Raw genomic sequence first — 18,408 nt, 5'->3', positions numbered from 1 at the left:
TATCATCTAAGGTTTTGTTATTATCTTTATTTTAGATAATTTTAATTATTATTTTTATTTTGACTAAATAAACAATCAAAGTAATTTTCAACAGTTACACATAAATGAGAATTTAATCAAATATAAATTATACATAATAAAAAATAATTTAAATAAAAGCAAGAAAAATACTATCACTAAATAAAATAACATAATACATAAGAGAAGAACTAGATAACTGAAAAGAAATTCAAACTAAAAATACATTTGAGTTGCTCCATCAATGCTAAATTTATAGTCATTGGTCAGACTTACCTAGATATGTCATTTTGGCTGGGGTGCATAACTACTAGTCCTTAAGTGGTTCGAACTAAGATCCGTTACTTTCTCCTTTGGATTAATTTCAATATTGCTTGGCAATGTTCCATTGGGTTTGCTACTAAAAGAGATTGCAAGCTATTCTAATTGATTTTTAAAGTTTTTGATTGAAGCAACTTGACTTTGTAATTAAGTTTTCAATTGAATCACTATCTCTTCAAAGGTGTCTTCCTACCTTTGAACTTATTATTTTGATTAAAACTTATGGAATAAGAAGATATAGGATTTAATACCGTTTGCTAATATTTATTCCAACTTTCTCATTGATTAGATTGACCTGAATCCGTTAATTGTAATAACATTTCACGTATGATTATATATATAACACAAAAGAGATAAGCACACAAACAAACTTTATAACTCATTAGATTTAAGAATTGAATCAATGACTATTTAGCATAAGTTTGTTACCTCATCATCTTGCTCATGTTCTAATGATTCAGAAGCTAGGTTTGCCTAGGAAATTTTTTGCTTCTTATTATTTGCCTTTATTGCATTTTTCTTATTTTTGCACTCTTCCTTTACATGAAAAATTTTTAAATTTGGGAATTCATATTTTAGATGTCCGGGTTTCTTACACCCAAAGTAAATAATGTCAAAAGAAAACTTAACATTTTTATGTTTTTTACATTTGTTCTACTTTTATTGATGTTTATGCTTGTGCTTTAGTAGAAATTCGAATTTGCTTGTTATCAATGCTATCTCCTTACTCTCTTCATCTACTATGCCACATTCATTCATGTATTTGGCTTTTAGCACTATAATCTTCTCATCACCTGCATCCAAAATTCTTTGACTCACATTTTGCTCGTAGGCAATGTGCGAGCTAATTAGATTGTCAATAAATTAAGCATTCAGATCTTTTGATTCACATATGGTTATGACTTTGTCGTCAAAATTATCAAGTAGAAAATATAGAATTTTGTTAACCTATATAAAGTTTTCTACCTAAAGCAAGCAAAGATGTCAATATCTAAGTAGAGTAAATTTAGTATACCTTTTTGAGATAGTCTCATAAGATTTCATGTTGAAAAATTCATAGTCTTGCAATAATAAATTTAACCTAGATTTTTTGATTTCACTAGTATCTTTATATGTAATGCATAGTCTTTCCCAAATATCTTTCTAGTTGTATAGGTCGAAACTCTCATATAATCTTCAAAAGTAAGTACATAAAAAGCAATTCAAAGATTTATCATTAAATTAAGCATAAATTTGTTCTTCTCTACTCCATTTAGTAAAATGAATGTTTGTTTTGACTCCTTTAATAATTCTTGATAATACAAAATAGCCAATTTGAATCATATGTTACATTAAAAAATATATTGATAGCGAGAAAGTAGGCATGCATATTTTCTAAAATCAAATGAAATATTATCAAATAAAGAAGGATGGGTAATTGAGTAAACTTCTATGATGTTCTTATTTCAAAAGTGACACTACAGGAAAACCCGTTATTACCGGCGGACTAAATCCGCCGGAACACATAGATAATCCGACAGAACCATAAGTTTCCGGTGCACGTTTTGGCGGAAATGCATACGCCGGTTTCGGTCGCGCCCATAAATTTGTTCCGACAAATATAATGAGCCAAAAAATCTTTCCGGCGCACTTACCGACGCCTTACCGGCGTAAAACATCGGATTGGTGCCGACGACTTACAACCTCTAGTTTTATCAACAAGAAGAATATCATCAACAAAAAGCATGCACCAAGGTACATCCTCTAGCAAATGTCTAGTGAGAACATCCATGACTAAAGCAAAAAGATATGGACTTAAGACTGATCCTTGATGTAACCCAACCAAAATAGGAAAAAATAACGAAACAAAATACCTTCCGTTCCGTCGGCGAATAGCGATCCTCGGCGGCGCGCTAGAAGGAAAGAGAGGAAAGGATGCTTGGCGAACTCCGGAGACCGTCGACGGCGAAGTCCGGTGACCGTCGGCGACGTTAGTCCACAGCGAGCGACGGATGGCGACGGGCGAAACACGCGAGGTGAGAGAAGGGAAGGAAACGAATGAGCGGCCAGAGGGGTTCGGTGTCGAAAAATAGGGCATTCACCGGCGGACGTTCCGGTGGAGTATCCGACGGAAATAAGATCCGTCGTAACATGCGACGGAAATAAGTCGTTGAGTTTAAATAAGCCGGCGGAAGTTCCGTCGGTAACGTTCGCCGGTATGTTTCCGCCGCAACGTGCGACAGAATCGGTTCAGAGCTCGTTTTACCGACGCATTTGCCGGCGAATGGGACACCGGAAGATTTCCGTCGTATTCTGTGCCGGCAAATGCGTCGTAATTTTTCCATCGCAAGAATCAGGAACATTCCGCCGTTACCTGCGCCGTTCGTACAGGCGCAAAAAAATCCGCCAGAAAATCCGACGGTATTCGCGTGTTTTCCTGTAGTGTGAGCCATTGATCATTTTCCTCTAAGTTTTCTAGAATACTATTTTTAGTACTACTCTTATAGCATTTATTGATGGTCTAATTAATACAACATAATATCAATCATAGATTTTCAACAAATTAGTTATAACAGAAAATAAAATATGGAAAAATAAAGTATATAAAATAAAAATTAGAATGAGCACACTAGATTTAGAATGGTGTTGATGGAAATTTTGAAAAAAATGATTTTTTAAAATTTTTTAATATTTTTAAGGAATTTTGAAATTGACTTCGAATTTTAATTCTAAAATTAAACAACCCATTAGAAAAAGTATTCCATCTTGAGAGGTGGAAATAAGGTTTCAAAATGAGGTTTAGATTTAAATTGCAAATTCCATCTTGAATATTGTAGCAAAATTTAGGAAAGAATTGCATATGGTCCCAAATTAAGGAACAAAGTGTGATTTGTTCAAATATCTAAATATGATAATCTAGATAAATTATTGTTAATCTCATATTTGAAGTCTTATCAACAAATGATATAACTCCATAGAGGAAGAAAATATCATTTATTTACAATCGTTTGAATTTGATGATAACGATCGTCATTGATCCAATTTTTTTAAAGAAGATGAATTTGAATTTTGATAATCAATTTTAAAAAGGTGGATGTGGATTCTAAATCTCCTATGAGTGCAAGCCATCATAGTTAATTACATCGTAGGAAGCTAAAGTCTCCTACAAAAACTATCAATTAAAATAATGATGAATTTTTTTTGAAAATTTCAAGGAGTGGATATCAAATGAGGTGAAACTGAAATTTGGACCATGAATGGATCAAGTTGGAACATTTATTTTTGAAGTTAATGGAGGAGAGGAAGGGGACACTTGGTGATCTTGAAACAATTAGAAGTGTCGCGCCCTGAGCTAAGTATTAGGCTTTAAATTTTAGATTAAGAGAAATTTTTAATTTGAGTTGAATAAATTATTAAAAATTGGGATTATATTTCTTGAGGTTGGGGTCTTACGATTCAAAATTTATTTCGGATCCTAAATCTAAATCAAGAACCATGATAGCCCCTTTTTATTTTCTTGCATGAGCATTACCACTTATAGAAAACTTGGTGAGTAACCAGAACAATCCTGCCTAAGGGTAACTTATCACCCATCCCATCAATTCATAGCGTGTAGTAAAAATAAAGCAAACTTATCAAACAATTTCAATCACAAAATACAATAAAATCTTAGAATACCTGACACATAATAGTAAACATCTGGCTAGCCTAGACTAGAGTTGGTTGTCCTAGCAAACCATATAAAATATGTATAGAGGGCAGTGTGGCTGGGGTAGATCCTAAACCGGGTTGTTTTTTGAAGTTTTTTAATGTTTGAGTTTATTAAAGGTTTAAGGAAGATTTATGCTTGAGATTAAGTACTAATATTTTAAAGCTTAATTTAGGATAAATTTTAAGGATTGATTGATCAAGTAAGTTTAATTAGTATAAAAGACCAATCATATAGTATGATTAGTTCAACTAAAATGCAATTCATCCAGGATGAATCATGGGACAAGAAAATATCATCTCTCTTGATTGTACAGTACGATCCAGTTTGTACAATATGATCCAATTCATACATTATGATCAAAATTAAGTAGATTTAATTGATCAATTACATAATTAAATTAGGCAATATTTTAAACTTCATATTTTATGATTATTTTCATACAATACGAATAGAATAACATTTTAAATTCAAAATTTCGCCTAATTTAATGAATGATGGGGTTTTTAATTATAGTAGATCATCCAATATGATGTGGTGTTGGTACTGTAGGAATATTTACATTTTAAAATTATTTTTTTAGAGAAATAAAATATTTTAGTTAATTTTTGTAACATTAGATTGTATAGCGCACATGATTCATATCATACAATATGATGTATAGAAAAATAAAATATTAAAGTTATTTTTGCTCCCCTTTGTGTGTGTGTATGGTCACCAGGTTTGCATACAATCTTATAATACTTGACTCAAGAAATTAAAAATAAATAAATAAAATTAAATACTCTTTCAGCATAACCTATTCTACCCCATCTTAATTAAGCCCCGAATCTTCTAATAATAGTGCATGTTGTGCTAGAAATATTAGTTGACACACAAAACAAATATGCACTAAAAATACTTGGATAAATAAAAGGGTAATTAATATTATTTATTATCACTAAAATTATAAAATTGGGAGCCTGAGTTGCAACAAAGTAGTGTCCACTTTCATAATTTTTTCTATGTTGTTCAAAAAAAAAAAAAAAAATTGCAAGCATAAGACCTGAGTCTGTTTATGTCCAGTATTAATATTTTTTTTATTTCTTTTCCAAATAAATAATTAGAAAATAGTAAGTGACATATAGTGAAGTGGCTTTTCATCCTTATAGAGCAAAATCATACTTATGAGTGGAAAGGAGTGTGGAGAGTGAAGGTGTAAGGGGAGAATCACCCCAAAAAGAGTCTATCCATAGGATCTATTTGGGATTCTTCATTATGAGAGCTATTCTCTCCATCTTCTATTGGTAATTCTTTTATGAGGAAGTAATGAAAAGTATTTTATTCAGTTTCATTTCTATGGCCAACTAAACTCTAGTTTTTGTCCGATTATGTGAAAATCTATATAAATCTTAATGTAGAATCTTGTGAATTAACATGAATTATTATTTTTAATATCTTCCATGCTTAATTTAATTTGTACATTGGCACTGTATAAAATTAAAATCTATTATGTTATATTACCTCGATGGAGGAATGTTGGAATAACTAGGAGAATTTAAATCAAATGCTATAATACCTAGACATAGGATGATTAGGATTCTAGGATCTATGGAGATATGATAGCTATTACAAGGCTATAAACCTTTCTTTACACCTTTACGACCTTGATAAAGATCTAAAGTTACATAAACTATGATTCACAATTATTGTAGATGAGTCTTCTTATGAGAACATAGATTCATTCACCCTCAATAATACAAAACATCTTTATTTTTGGTTATCTCAACTATATTCTACACTTCTCAACAATTCTAGTAACTACCCATTTATTTTATTATGTAGGATAAACGTTGTAGTTTAAGTAGGAAATACAAGAGTCAATTGTGTTTCACCTAGTTTCTCGTGAGTTTGACACTCTTTTGATAACACTTTATTACTTGATCCGTACATTTACTTGCATTAGTTGGAAACATTAAGCATAAGAATGAGTAGTAATTAACAATTTCATTAACATAAAATATTAATACTAGTAAAACATAAAAATTCTTCACTCAATTTATGAGTGCTAGAGGCCTTAAAGACCTCACAAGCTCCTCTGAAGATACATTATGAGCTAAGGAATCACATAGTCAATAGAAAGCTATATGGGCCGCTTGATCGACATCACCCCTATTAGCAAAGATCTCTCTTAAATGTGAAACCACTTAGAATAGTAGAAACACATGCTCAATAAGTAAAATTAGCACCGAGGTCAGCTCACCCATATCGTAAAGAACATATGACCTCTACCACAATTTACTTTCTAAGATGCCCTTGTGAGTGTCAATGGGAGAACTCATCGATGCCATTCAAAGTAAGGAATTCTTTAAATGTTCAAACATTTATGATTAATTACAACTCAAGAGCGGTGGTTTCCTAAGAATACTCTTGATCAAAGTAATGGTAAATATTTATAGAGTGTTAAACTTTATAAAAAGATTATGATTTTATATTTTCAAATGGGATTGACTTAAAATTAGAATAGTTATTTTTTGATGCCAAATGATTAGACATATGGAGAAGTATATTTTGAGAAGCTTAAAAGTACTCCAAATGATCTTACATTGTACTTTAGAATTTTTAAGTTTGAATTTAGTGTTTGAGTTGTAAATTTTATTACAAAATTTTGGGTTAAATTTTATGAAAACATGACTAAGAAAATTCCTAAAAAAAATGAGAGCTTATGATGTAACAAACCAACCTCAGAGCCCAAAATTACTCTGAGCACTATAAAGTAGTAACTTAAACATAGATCTAAAGAAGAGCAATAGAAATTATAACTTTCACTCTGCCAAGGGTTTAAGAAACCCCAACTCAACCAAACTTGCAATCCTACATGGAGAAGATTGTTAGCAAAATCTACATAATCGCTTTAAAATCATGATATCAAAGTATCTATGCAATGTAGGATGTGCTAGTCTATTGTTATTTTAGAAATTAGGACTTACAACATAGCCACTGGGCTAAGTAGCCCGATTAGGAAGTGTATGAAATGTTTCAATGTATTATAAAGTTTTATTTTTATTTTTGATTATCCTAAATAAAATTGATTCGTAGATATCATTTTTATTTATTTTTATTTGATTATTTATTTTGTAGCAATAATTAAATTTTGGAAAATCTAGTGTCAAAAGATAATCAATCTTTCGTAAAATCAAGAATACAAGTTCTATGTATCACACTTATTTTGGTGTTTGTATAAAAATCAAGATATTAGAATTTTTATATCAAATATTTTGAATGTCTAAGAAGCTTTAAGTTCAAGTCAGTTTACTATCTAGGTAAGATTTCAGTTCAGAGTTCTAGTCAAATCTTGTAAGAAAGGTGAATTTAATATTGATTTTGGTTTAAATTTTACAGATAAATGACTTAGTACATTCTATTGTAATAAAATGTAAATAATATATAAATCAAAACAACATAAATAAAATGCATGAAAAGGAAAATAGCCTATCCTAAAAAGTTTATGACATCTAATATATGCTAGGTCATGTTAGTGTCACTCTAATAGTTATTTATTTACTTCACTTTTAATTTTAAATTTATTTAATTTTGTGCATGAATAGTTTATGTCAATGATTTTAGAGTTTTACTATTTTTATTTGAGTTTTAGGAGTTTGTGGTTTTTTTTTTTATTTAAGAAATACTTTAAATATACAATATTTACCTTAAGGTGAATCATGCCACTTAAAGCATCTTTGTTATATCAAGGTATATACATTTGTTTTTTGGGAGAAACTCACACAGGGGCTTATGTGTTAATTATAAAAAATCATTACAAGTACTTGAAGGGGTCAAATGCTAACTAATGTTCAAAGAGCTGTAATAATATAAAAAAAAAACCTTAATGAGCTAGTGAACCCTACTAAGACACAATATCAAAATGAAAACAAGAATAATGTTTAAAAGGAGGCAAGGAGCCATCACCCAAAAATAGACCAAGTAAGAGCCAACTTAAAATTCCACTGAAGAAACAATAACAACCTACAAAAAGCCTGCTAGAGCCTACAAAAAGGAGGAAGAGAGAAGAACGAGAAGACACCAGATCCACACATGAAAGCTGAGTCCTATACAAGAAAATGACCATGAGTATGAGAGCCATCTAGAATGACAGACAACAAAATGAACAAACCAACAATAAAGGAATTCCAACAACAAATCACCAGAGAACAACTAACAAACTAACTAACAAATAAAATAACTAACCAGATCAACGAAACCATATTGAAAGGCCACAAAAGGAGAAAAGAGTAATGCAAAGCAAAATTACAATTAATTAAACTCGAACCAACAAAGAACACCTCCTAGACACTACAAAATAGGGAAAACCAATGAAGGCCTAGGTAGAAAGAAGGATGATGACCCTTATACAACCAAAGCAACCCAACAGAATAAACAAATGAACCAATGAATTGGCTTACTATGGAATACCAACAATCAACTTAATAAAAAAATACCTAATAACTAGGTATTAAACTAGAGAAAATAAGAAACATATCACAAGACAAAAAGCTGGAAAGAAATCCAACTCAAGAAAAGGTTAAAGAAACAGAAAAAGTAAAATAAACTCTAAAAGAAGGAAATAAAGGGATACTTTTTCCTAAAATTAGCCATACCTAGCATATCCAGCCTAACCATTCCCTTTAAAACATGAAACTCTTTAAATTACAAAATAAATTAGTAGAGGATAAGGTGATCCCTTTTTTTACAATAATGTCAGCATAACTGTTTCCTTCCCTTCAAATATGAGTGGTCACATAATCAAATTGATTAAGAAAGTTCATAATGTTCCTAAAAGGTTATAGAGGCTATAATTATTATAAGTGTTAGATTGAATTAAATTAGCCAAAAAAAGAGTCAGATTCAATAGAAATCTTAATAAGATTATGATCCATGAAATATTTAAGTTCCAAAAGCAAAGCCTTAGCCTCAGTAAATAACTTTACAAACATTAATGTGAGAAGAAAATGCAAAAAATCAAATCTCCATGATGATATCTAACAATACCTCCACATGAATCCAATCCCCAACTTAGAAACAAACACATCAATGCTTAATTTAAACTGAGCCAAATAGGGCTTCATCCATAGAATAATTCTAAAGGAGAGATCAGTATTAAAAAAACATAAGAGACTTGAAAAAATTATCTCCACATCTTATTGCTTTGGAAGAAGTAGATTGGTAGAAATAAGTTGATGCATTTTATTCTTAAGGTCAATAATGATCCTATCAGAGCTCTTCTTAATGCCTTGATATTTATAATTATTCTTCTCAATCCAAAGAAGCAAAAGTACCACCAAAGGAACGTCAGTTAAAATATGACCAGCCACCATTTTATAAAACTAATATTAAAGGAGAGAATAGTAATTAGTATTAACATAGTTCATGTTATACGCGAAACATTATCCAACAAGTACAAAACATTGATGGCTACAGAACCATCTATACAAACATGATTAATAGTCTCTAAATTAGAGCATAATTGATGTTTAGAGGTAATATAAGACTTTTTTATAGTTTTTCATCTACAACAAAAAAAGCCATTAAGATAATGTTATGTTAAGGTAGAAATGTTGGTAGGAATAGCAGAGTTCCAAATTTTATGAAAAATAACAATAAACTAAGATTTTTTTCTTAGTGAAATTCTAAGCATCTTTAGTGAAAAAATTACCATCTTTAGAAAACTTTAAAATAGGTTGATCTGTGAGATAATTATTGATAGGGATATCACAAATGAGGTTTGCCATAATAGAAGGAAAATGCTCAAGAAGGAGATTAACATTCTACTTATCATTCAAAATAAAATAGAAAACTTTCCAATTGACTACAGAATGGGAGTTAAGAATAGAGTCAACAGAACCATTCCTCATCCAATCATCTTGCCAAAAGTAGGAGGCGAGCCATAACCAATACCCTATTGAATGAATTTCTCACCAAGCCATTTAGATTTGAAAATCCTAAACCAACTAAGGGATTAACCCTTCTTATAAAAACATTGAGTAGGATGAATATTTTTGCAATATTTTAATTTCATGTATTTAGCCCATAACAATTTGTTAATACATAATTTCCACCAAAGCTTGTTAGAAAAATAACAAGCCAAATCACCTATTGATTTATAACCCAGACCACCCTCACCATAAGGTCTAGTAAAGAACATCTAGGCCCTCCAATAAATCTTTTTCAAGGCTTAAGAAGAACCCTAAAAAAATCTATTAATGGGATTATCCAGCTTATTTAAAACTGCCAAAGAAGGGGAAATAGTTTGGCATAAGAAGAAAGAAGACTTTTGATTAACACATGTCTACCCCCCATCGAGAGCAGTTTGAACTCCCAAGCTGATAGTCTAAGATGTCTATTTTGAAGAATTTTATAAAAAAAATTATTTCTTTCTACCTTTATATAGAGGAGTACCCAAGTACTATACTGAAAGTTCGTTAGGAATGTTAGGCCCTTATGAACTAGCCCAAGGCTAATTAAGAGAGAGAGGTGAATTGGTATTTTAAAAAATCTTTCGCAATAAAAAAGTAAAACCAAAATCCATCACAAAGAAAACACAATGTGAAAATTAAATGCGTAAATAATAAAGGAAATAACACACCAAATTTATAGTGGTTTGGTCAAACCTTGACCTACGTCCACTCCTCCGAGGCTCCCTCCGAGTATTGCACTAAACTCAGTCTCTCTCCTTTATCCCCCACCGTTTGGCTGAGAAGCCCTTACAAAATAACTTCCACCTTCCCCGATGCAGTGGAGTAAACGGGTCCTTTGACACCAAAGAGATCTTCTTCTTCCCAGAACTTCCCTCAAGATAAGCCTTCAATCTGATGGTACTAAGGTGCAAGTTTGCCGGAATAACCGTGTGGAATCCCCCTCCACACTCCCTTGAAACCCCCTCCAAGGATTTTCTCCCTCTCTCAAACTCCACCCTTTCCTCTCTCCCTTTCAAGCTCTCTCTTCAAGTTCCCTCCCAAAGAACGAAGCTACAATGGCTGCCAAAGAAACTTATAAAGTGCCTTATCAAAGCTTAAATAGAAGATATTAAAACGAGCTCATTAATTATAACTTATCGATATTATCGTCCAGTATGATACTAATATCGTCCAGTATGATTAGTGTAAAATAAGCCTAATTAGCCGGGATAATCTGAGATAATCAGAAGAAATTTCATATCGTCCAGCATATCGTCCCATATCATCCAGCATATCGTCCAGAATGATTTGATCATGCAATCAATCTTAATTTCTTTCCTTAAATACCAGGTTAATTTAGGCAAAATTGTGCTAGATCGTCCAAGACAATGCCCTGGATGATGTCCAAAAATAAGTAATTCCTAAATAAATATGGTGGTTGATTCTTTCTATTTTGAGCCTGTCATCCTGGCCTATACAAAATCATCCAGGATGATGTGCTTAATGTTGCTGCCTTAATAAGGATGCCCTAATTAGGGTTTCAATTTTTAAATCGATCATCCAAGCTGATATAAATATCATCCCAGACGATGTTACCAAAAAAAGTAAACTCTAGGGAATAGTTAGAAATTCTTCCACGGTGTGTGTGTGCAAGATTACTTAGCATTAGGAGCCACACTAATTATAATTGACTCAAGAAAGGAAAAAGGTACAAACTAACTTAGACAAACTTGAGCTGGTTCCAATTGCAGTCTGATCTTGTGGACCTAAAATGTCAGTAGGAATGGCAGTCGTAGAGAAACAAGAGTGTTTGTTATCATCAAAATTATAATCCATGAAAATAGATTCACAATAATCTCCTCCTTTTTGATGATGACAAATATTACTGGTTGAATTTACGAAAAAAAAAATCATGTTCTCCTAATCTCCCCTTCACTAGAATAAAACTTTAAAAATAGGGGAAATAAAATTTTTTGTTGTTTTTAATTTTTGAAAAAGAAAAAAAAAAGATACAAATACAACAATACGTTCTCCCCCTTTGACATTATCAAAAAGAGGAGGGGCCCAAAACAATCAGAATAACAAATAAAAACCAAAATGATCCCTGATCTAGTGAGAAAAAAAAATTAAATATTCTCAAAATGAGAAAGTTACCTCTTGATTTTATTCAAAAACTTAGTAAGGAATGGATTGACAACGCATAATCCAGAAAAGTTTAAAAATTCAAAAATTTTTAATCCAAGCTTAAGTTCATTTAAAGGCTCAAAAACTTTTTAAACCAATATCTAAATCAAGGAATAAATTAGAAGAAGAAACACTAATTTTTCAAAAATCATTTCATAAAATATATCTAATAGAAGATTAATGCAAAAATTGGTGAATCAAGAATCATGATTTTCCTGATCACGTATAAAAATATCAAGGGTTTTCTTAAGCTTTAAGTAATACGAAAAAAGTAAGCATACACTTTGTGGGCTCATTTTATACCTCTTGTCAGTTTTTGGCGTACTTTGCACATCTTTTACTTTTTGATACACTCTGTGTTTCTTTGGTGTCATTGCGCATCTTTTAGGGTATCATTGACCACTCTTTTTTTTGAATATGCTATCTTTCTGAAATCTTAAAAATAAAAGTAAACCCATCCTATTGACAAAATGAATACTTGATTAAGAAAATTATGAGGTAGATTTAACAACTTGCAAAAGATTCTTATGTAATAGATAAAATGTAGGGAGATGAAAAAAGTTTAGTTTCAAAAATTTAATTCAAAATATGATAAAGATTTCAAATTAAAAGTAGAATAACCTCTTTTAGGAAACAGAAATTGAGAGTCAAAATCATGAGTTTTCTTCCTTTAATTGTTTTTAGAGAAGTCAATCACAACTTACATAAAAAATGTTTGTTTTTGTGAAAAGTGTGTGTGTTGAAAAGTGTAGAGTATGATTTTGGGTTGGGAGAAGTTTATAAGTATGAGAAGTAAAGTGTTTATTTTTGTGAAAATTTTATAAGTTTGGAAGAGTAGAAGTAAATGTTGGAAAGATATAAAAAAAAAAAAAAAAAAAAAAAAGGAGTAAAAAAAAAAAAAAAAAAAAAAAAAAAAAAAAAAACCAACAAAACATGTAAACACAAAAAAATAAGCACACAAACAATGGTTTAAACATCATCATGCTTCTGGTCTGATGATTCAGAAGCTAAGTCTGCCCAAAAGATTTTTTGCTTTTCATTATTTGCTATTTTTATATTTTGCTTAGCTTTGCCCTTTTCTTTTGTAGGAACAGTTCTCAAATTAGGATTCTGATTTTTCATATGTCCAAGTTTCCTACATCCAAAGCAAATAATGTCAGAAGTAATGTTAACATTATTACCATTTTTACCTTTATTCTACTTTTATTGATGCTTATGCTTTGGTGAGCTTTTTAATTTGCTTGACAAGTCATCGCTTTCGTCACCAACTAAGCCACTTTTCTCCTAGTCTTCAGCGTGTAGCACTATCATCTCACATGCATCCAAAAGTTTTTAACCCAAACTTTGCTCGTAGGCAATGAGTGAGCCAATAAAATTATCAATAAAATATTCATTTAAATTTTTTGATTCACAAACAGCAACAACTTTGGCATCAAACGTATCAAGTAGACAATGAAGAATTTTATTGACTTTTTCAAAGTTTGAAAAACTCCATTCCTAAAGCATGTAATGATGTAACAATTTGAATAAATCTAGTATACATATCTAAGATCATCTCATAAGGTTTCATGCAAAAATATTCATAATCATGCATTAAAATATTCAACTTGGATTGCTTAATTTTACTAGTGCCTTCATATATGATGTGTAATTTATCCCAAATTTTCTTACCAGTAGTGCATGTTGAAATTAACATACAATCTTCAAAATTTAAAGCGCAGAAAAAATAATTTAAAGATTTTGCATTCAATTGAACATTGATTTTCTCTTATATACTCTATTGATTAAAAGGAATATCAGTTTTAATTTCATTTATAATATGTTACGGTACAAAATAACTAGTTAAAGTCATTTGCCACAATCGGAAATCAATGGACTGTAAGAAAGTAGAAATGTGAATTTTTTAAAAATCAAACAAAATATTTTCAAATAAAGGTGGTCTGGTGATTGAATAATCTTCCGTAATATTACAATTAGAAAAATTAGTCATGGATCAAAAATTCAAAAGCTTTCAAAAACTTATTTTGTGAATTCCGCTCTGATACCACTTGAAAGTTTGTTAGGGATGTTAGGCCCTTATGAACTAGCCCAAGGCTAATTAAGAGAGAGGTGAATTGGTATTTTAAAAATCTTTCGCAATAAAAAAGCAAAACCAAAATCAACCACAAAGAAAATACATTGTGGAAATAATAAAGGAAAGAACACACCAGATTTATAGTGGTTTGGTCAAACCTTGACCTACGTCCACTCCTCAGAGGCACCCTCCGAGTATTGCACTAAACTCAGTGTCTCTCCTTTAGCCCCTACAGCTAGGCGGAGAAGCCCTTAGAAAATCACTTCCACCTTCCCCGGTGCGACTGAGTTGCCGGGTCCTTTGACCCCAAAGAGATCTTCTTCCTATAACTTCCCTCAAGACAAGCCTTGAATTCGATGGTACTGAGGTGCAAGCTCGATAGAGAAACCATGTGGAATCCCCCTCCACACTCCTTTGAAACCCCTTCCAAGGATCTTCTTCCTCTCTCAAACTCTACCCTGTCCTCTCTCCCTTTCAAGCTCTCTCTTCAAGTTTCCTCCAAAAGAATGAAGCTACAATGATTGCCAAAGACACTTACAAAGTACTTTATGAAAGTTTAAATAGAAGAGCTTAAAATAAGCTCATTAATTGCAACTTACCGACATTATTACCCTAGACGATACTAATATCATTTTGTACAATCAATGCAAAATAAACTTAATCAGCCGGGACGATCTGAGACGATCAGAAGAAATTTATTCATATCATCCAGCGTATCGTCCCATATCATCCAGCATATCATCCAGGATGATTCTGTGATTGTCTAGGACGATTTGATCATGCAATCAAGTCTTAATTGCTTTCATTAAATACCAGATTAATTTAGGCAAAATTATGCTGGATCATCCAGGATGATGCCCTGGATGATGTCCAAAAATAAGTAACTCCTAAATAAATCCAGCGAATGATTATTTTTGTTTTGAGGCTATTGTCCTGGCCAATATAAAATCATCCAGGACAATGTGCTTAATATTTTTGCCTTAATAAAGATGCCCTAATTAGGGTTTGTATTTTTAAACTGATCGTCCGGGATGATATAAATATCATCCGGAACGATGTTACAAAAATTAGTAAACTCTAGGGAACAGTCAAAAATTCTTCCACGGTGTGTGTGTACAAGATTACTTACCATCAGGAGCTACACTAATTACAATAGTCTCAAGAAAGGAAAAAGGTACAAACTGACTCAGACCTAGTCTACCCAAACTTGAGCTGGTTCCAATTGCAGTCTAATCTTATGGACCTGAAATGTCAGTATGTAAGACAATTGTAGAGAAACAAGAGTGTTTGTTATCATCAAAATCATAATCCATGAAAATAGATTCGCAATATATACAAGAATAGATTATTTAGTGAATTAGGTCAACATTAATGAGAATAATAGAGTATTTTTCTTCTTAAAGCTAATCTAGCTTTCACTAGCAAAAGTCATGAGAAAATGATATAACTTTTTCATATTCTTAATAGAGCCATTAAAAATATAATAATATCACCAGTAAAGCTAAAATAGGAAATATTGATAAAGTCAGACTTAATGTGAGCCATGCCTTTGTATTTAGAGAAGATAACATGAAGGTCTCTAGATGGATACTAAACAGCAATGGCATATAATGCAAGGAATAAATTGGTCACCTTGTCTAACAAGTTGGGTAACTTTAAAATAAACCTTGATCTTTGCCATTGATAGTAACAAAATACCAAACATTTTCAATAATATTGCTAGTAAGAGTAATAAAATTATCATTGAAATAATAAAAAAAAACTTTAAAATATTGTAAATGTCCAATTTATATTATCATAGGCTTTGGTAATATCCAATTTCATAACTATATTATGCACATCAATTTTATAATAATGACATGAACGAGTTCTTGAAGAAGAAACACATTATCAGAACTGTATCTCCCTTTAATAAAACTAATATGATTAGAAGAGATAATGTTTGGAAAAAGAAAAGCCATTTTAGAGGCAAGAATTTTAGAAATAAGCTTGTTAAAAGTAAAGCATAAACTAATGGGTCTAAAAGCATTCCAACAATCCAGATTAGCACAATTAGGTATAAGATTTAAAGAGCTATTCCAAAAGAACTTAGGAATATCCATCCCATTGAAGAAGCACTTAAGACAAAAGCAGAGATTATTTTTAATAATATGCCAACATTTTGAAAAAAATAAATAGTAAAACTGTCAGGGCCATCAACTGAACCCTTGTTCATCTCCATAATAGAATTATGAATTTCCAAACCATTAGGAAATTTATCGAAATAAAAGTTATCATTATTAGTAATGATGGAAGGGGTACAATGAGGATTAGAAAGTTCTTCCACCACCTTAGAATAACCAAGTAAATTATAGAAATGAGAAATATCAGAAAGTAGATATAGAATCCTTATCCTCCATCCATGAACCACTTTCACATTTGATTTTATGAATGTAAAAAATTAACAATTTTATTCTTAGCATGAGCATGAAATAATTAGTGTTCTTGTCACCCTCTGAAATAAACTTATAATTAGCTTTCTGGCTATAGTATTCATCCTCTTTAAATTGTAAATCTGAAAGAAGGTTTTTTGCATAGATTAGAATGGAATTGTTTTCATTAGACTCATTATAAATAATGATATTCTCTAGCCGAATGACATCTTGTTCAGTGTTGGGGATATTATTAAAAATATTGCTAAAAACATGCTTATTCCATAATCTAAGGACTTGTTTAAAGTGTTTAGGATTAATATATAATGAAATAATTCCATTGGAACCATCATAATAAGAAATTGGGGCTAATTAATTGACCTCCACAAACTTAAAAAAATCATTAGAATGAATCCACAAAATTTGAAAGCAAAAAAAGCCAAAGCCATCACAATTAACTTCTTCAAAGCACATAAGAAGAGAAGCATAATAAGAATTAGTTCTATTGAGGGGTTTCCTAGGAGTTTTTGAACATAAGAAATACATTCAGAGTTTAAGAGAATTTTATCTAATCTCTCCCAAATCCAATTGCTAGACTAGGTGACTTAGGAACAATGTAACCAATGTCAGAGAGGCCATATTTTGTGATCATATGATTAAAGAACTCCATAACATACATGTTTAAGGGAGAAACCCTAACTCTTTCAAAAGAATTGACAACAATATTAAAATCACCCATACAAACTAAGGCCCATTAAAAGAAGCAGCAAATTCTTATAGATGTTTCCAAAAATAAAGCCTACTAATTTTATTTCAAATAATATAGCAAATAGAGCCCATCACTAACATATTGTTCACTAAAAAAGATTAATATATAACTTGATTAAAGTCACCAACTATAGAAAGTTGAATATTTTTCTTCCAAAACAACCAAATCTTCCCTTTAGCATTAGCATAAGAAAATTGATAACCCATCTGACATTGACATTGAGAAATCTAAGAAACATTAGTTAAAGGCTCAATAATAGCTAAAACAATAATTTTTTGAATGCTGCAAATGTTATGAATTCAAGAGTGAGTTAAAATATTACACGCCCCTCCGTCATTTCAAATAAGGAAAGTAATCATAAAAAATGTTATTGTTAGTAGCTTTAGATCTACTAATCCTAGAGTTTTGATGCTAACAAATTCTTCTTTTTCAGTTTGTAAAAATTTTCTTTTTTTGTGTTAAATGCTAATTTGAAGTCCTCCAATGAACCATGTTTTGAGGTATACTTATGAACTTTGTTAAGAGCAGGAATTAACACAAAAAAAAAATTATGAAGTTTTAAATTCAATGGTTATGAGTTGAACAGGGTCAATGGTTATGAGTTGAATAGGGTCCTCATTGACTAGTGGACTTCTGTTCACATCCTGAGCTATGAAATTTTAAAGGGTCTCTCCCTCAGTCATTTGAAACTCACTTTTGATAAGATTATATAGGAAGGCTTCAATGACCAAGCCCAATGTGCTCTAGGGTTTATTATCCTAACTTTGAAGTTGAGAAATTTCCTAACTAAGGTAAAGTTTCATGTGATCAAAGTTGATACTTCATAGAGGGCTCTCTTAAGAAGGCATTGGCTCATGAATATGGAATGGTGCCCTTTACCTTGCACCAATATATGAAGTATATAAGGAATGATATCAAGTATTCCATTCTTGGGGATACTAAGCCTTTTTCTATGCACGAGGTCTCTATTTATGATGATGTCAAACATTATGTACCTCAAAAAACTTATA

The sequence above is a fragment of the Dendrobium catenatum genome, unplaced genomic scaffold (genome assembly GCF_001605985.2).
Source record: "Dendrobium catenatum unplaced genomic scaffold, ASM160598v2 fragScaff_scaffold_1598, whole genome shotgun sequence".
Lineage (NCBI taxonomy): Eukaryota > Viridiplantae > Streptophyta > Magnoliopsida > Asparagales > Orchidaceae > Dendrobium > Dendrobium catenatum.
This window is presented reverse-complemented; position numbering follows the sequence as displayed.